Raw genomic sequence first — 4,330 nt, 5'->3', positions numbered from 1 at the left:
GATGTTTACACATCTGGGTCTGATTTATTTCACTTATGAGTATGGTCTCTAGTTGCATCCATTTACCTACAAAAGTCTCAAGTTTATCTTTTTTTATAGCTGAGTAATACTCCATTGTATAAAAGTACCAAATCTTTTTTTATCCATTCCTCAGTTGATGGGTGTTTGGGTTGTTTCCAAGAGTTAGCTATGGCAAATTGTGCTACTATAAACATGGGTGCACATATATCCCTGTGGTATGATGTTTTTAATTCTTCTGGGAAAACACTCTGAAGGGGAATAGCTGGGTTAAGTGGGACTTCTAATCCTAGTTTTGTGAGGAATCTCCACACTGATTTCCACAGTGGTTTCACCAATCTACACTCACACCAGCAGTGGAGTAGGGTTCCTTTTTTCCCCACAACCTCTCCAGCATTTGTTACTGGTTGATTTCTTGATGATAGCCATTCTTTCTGGGGTGAGATAGAATCTCAGTGTTGTTTTAATTTGCATTTCTCAAATAACTAATGATGTTGAATATTATTTCATGTATTTATTAGCCATTTGTATTTCTTCATCTGAGAAGTGTGTATTTATCTCAGATGCCTATTTTTGGATTTGGTTTTTGAATTTTGGGGGTCTGATTTTTTAAAATTTTGTATGTTTTAGATAGAAGTCCTTTGAGGGGCAGTTGGCTAAAAGTTTTTCCCAACTGTGGTTTTCTTTTTACTCTGCTGGTGATTTCTTTTGATGTGCAAAATCTTTTCAATAAGATGAGATCCCAGTTGTTGATTCTTTTAAGTATTTCCCATGCAGTTTGGTTTTTGTTCATGAACTCTCTGCCTACCCCTATGTCTTCAAGATTTTTACCTACAGTCTCTTCCAGTAGATTTAGTGTTTCTGTTTTAATATTTAGATCTGCAATCCATTTTGACTTGAGTTTGGTGCATGGTGATAGACATGGCTCTAGTTTTAGTCTTCAGCATGTGAAAAGCCAGTTTTTCTAGCACTATTCATTAAAGAGGCTATCTTTCTTCCAGTAAAACAATCTTATAATTAAGTGTCCTGTATTGTTTCTCCTTGCAAAACCCCAAACTACAACACCATATATATTGCAAGAGTTCATTTTTGCAAAACCACATGTAGTAGAGGGCACATAGGCATGCCTGGGTGCATACGTGCATTTACAGGTAAAAGTTTACAAATATACAAGCGTTAACATTGGTTATGTTTGGATGATGAAACTAAGAACAGTGTTTAATGTTTTTATACATTTCTAAATGTTTTTACAAAAAAACATTCTGACCACCTAAAAAATTCTGCTTTTGTTAAGTGAAAAAATACTATTAAAAATGCTGACATAATTTCATCAACTCAATTAAGATTAAAACCCAAGTGAAGAACTAGGAGCTTAGAGATACTAACTATAGCTGGTGGCTTTTCTGATTTTCTAAATTCAAGCAAGTTATTTCCCTTTTTTCAGTGTTTATTTAAAAAAAATCTATTTCATTGCCTGAAAGCTTGTAAAGGTATAAGGTATAAGGCCTGGATTAGAAACCACATGAAGGGTATGCCTGTAATCTCAGAACTCAGGAGGCTAAGGCAGGAGGACTGAAGTGAGTTTGAAGCCAGCTTGGGTAACAAAGCGAAGGCCAGCTGAAATACTTAGCAAGACCATATCTCAAAAAACAAAAAACAAACAACGAAACAAACAAAAAGACACAACATAAAGACCTATCTCTGAGGAGGGGGAAAAAGGGATAAAAAAAGAATTAAGATGTATTGTCGTGGTTTTTTTTGTCTTTCTCAGACAGGGTCTCACTATGTAGTTCAGGCTGGTCTTGAACTCACTTTGTAGCCCAGGCTGGCCTTGAACTCGCAATGATCCTCCCGCCTCTTCCCAAGTGTTGGGATTACAGGCATGCCACCACCCTGGCTTAGAGGGCTAAGACATACTATGTATGCATACCAACTCCCAACAAGGAATATACTATGTACTGCAAACATATACTAATAAAAACGAAAGCCACATAGTAGCCAAACTACCATTTATGCTAAACACTCCTTGCATTGCCTCATTAAAAAGCTTTGTAACAGTTCTCTTTTCCCCACATCCTGGAAGTAAAGAGCAAAACAGAAGAAAGACTAAAAGAAGTTAAAATATTCCCCAAATTATCTATTCTGTTGTTTCACAAATATCTTAACATACACTAATTTGATTCTTTTATACTACTAGTTTCTCTTAGTTCACTGAAAAGGATTTGTGCTGTTATCTTTTTCTGTTTGTAAGGCAGTCTTTTCTGTCTTGTACTTTGCGTAACTAACTACTTTTAAGATTATGACCTACAATGTATTAACTATTATTATTTTCTTTTTTGTTATGAAATCTTTATGTTTTCATATAAAATAGAAGCAGAATACACACACACACACACACACACACACACACACAAATACACACACACTTTTTAACAATCCTGCTAGGTAGGCATTGATGTGCTTAGGCTTGAAATGTATTTCAAGGTGAGGAAACTTGCCAAGCTCTTGTAGCTGCTATATGAGACATCTTGAGTTGAACAGAGGTTTCTGACTTCAGCAGAGTCTTCAGCAAGTTAGAAAAGTATGCTTTAGGCTTTATTACCTTGCAAGTCTCTCAATACCTCTAATCTTTTCCGTGGTTATCTTACCACCCTTATCTAATCTGTGAGAAAGAAACAGAAGCTTGGGAGTTTTTAGAAAGCTGCAGTAAATATCCAGAAAGGCAAGACTTAAACTGTTTCAGCTCTTTGGAACTTGTCCTTTATTTCTGTTCAATCAAAAGGCTCAAGCTCCACGGCAGAGGTAGACAGAGGCAGAGTCCATATATGTGTAGGAGGGGCCACAACTGACTAACACAGGACATCTGTGCAATGAAGGAAGCTGGACCAGGATAAAGGACAAGGGACAACATCTTGCTGGAAAAAAAGCCAGTAGGAAGGACAAATCTAAAGATGGACTAAGAGAAAGATCAACAGGAAAGAGAAGGAACTCAGAAAAAAGGCAACTGTGAGTTATTCCTTAGTATTTTTTTCTTTATAGTTTTTTTCTCTATATGCTCTTTTCTTTGATGATCTTGTTCAGTATTAAGCCTTCAATACTCTTTTGTATTTGGATAATTTACTAAATCCCTCCAGTCCTGACTTTTCTCCAAGGTTAACACCCCACTGAACCTCCGCCTGGCTACATCCACCTATATTTCCCCTCAGCACTTTAAATCCAGTAGGTCCAGTAGCATTTCCTCTTCACTGAGCAATGAAACTCCACAGGAAGTGGAGTTTCTGCTTTCTGCTATTCCTTCATTCCTTCATCCAACAATTATTATGGATCTATTCTCTACCACACACTCTGCCACAGCGCTAGGTACCTCCACTCACTCACGAAGTTGGATGATTCCTCCCATGAAGAATTTCTTGTCTGCCCACCTCATTAGCTGCTCAACTCAATTCTTTTCTGAGCTGTACTGCGAATCCCTCTCGTTTGAACCATGGCAACATAGCACTCTAGGTTAACTGGTTTTGCATACCATTCATTCTGTAATGATCACTTAGCACTTAGCACTGTAACTGGGGCACAGGAGGAAGAGGTTTACAGTGGAGGCTTAGAAAATGCACTTTCTAGTAAGGGAAACAGGGGAGCAAATTAGGAGACTTGTCCTGATGGGAATATTTGTACATGAAGCACGGTATTTTCCTTAAACTGTAAAACCTCATATATGACATAACATCAGATTGATAAAATTTCTGGGTATAGCGCCAGGAGGCTGGAGGAGATTGCTAGAGGTCTTCTGATAGCTGTTCATCCCTCACCCCTTGGGGAGGTAATCAAATCCGTGTGGCATGTATCACCTTCTATGACAGGGGCCATCCATGTGGCATTCTTCATTGTACCTCCAGCCCCTAGAATATCTGGCGTATAGCACGGTAGGAGTTCAGTAAATATCTGGAGGATTCTGGAAAGACACGGACCATAAATGTTTTTATTCACCACTTCAGGACAGATAAAGATGATGGGGCCTGAAGGAAAAAGAAATAGTACCAGTTCCTCGCCCTGCCCCAGTCCCTCGGGGCTTGATACCTGGTGCCTGTTTGCTAAGTGAAGCACACAGCCCTGCCCCACAACTCCAACATCAGGCCCTTGGCTCGGCAGCCAGGCCCTGCGGCGCGGCTACCATCAGGCCCGAGCCCGCGCTTCCCTCCCTCGCAGGCTGCGCTCCCGCTGCCTCCGGGCACACATTCGTGCCCGCCGCGCTCGGGCGGCCCCGCCTCGAGGGCCGGCTCACGGCTCAGCCTGGCCGGGACCCACACGCTCCGGC

At 40.2% G+C, this 4,330-nt stretch overlaps 1 protein-coding gene across 1 annotated transcript in view; it reads right to left on the bottom strand.

The window, feature by feature from the left end:
- The window catches only part of Simc1 (SUMO-interacting motifs containing 1), a 68,049-nt gene that overhangs the window by 63,111 nt on the left and 608 nt on the right, over positions 1-4,330 (bottom strand). The window lies entirely within an intron of this gene.

This window comes from Chinchilla lanigera, unplaced genomic scaffold (assembly GCF_000276665.1).
Source record: "Chinchilla lanigera isolate Chin_1 unplaced genomic scaffold, ChiLan1.0 scaffold00007, whole genome shotgun sequence".
NCBI lineage: Eukaryota > Metazoa > Chordata > Mammalia > Rodentia > Chinchillidae > Chinchilla > Chinchilla lanigera.
The sequence above is the reverse complement of the archived record's forward strand: the minus strand, read 5'-3'. Positions and strand labels throughout refer to the sequence as shown.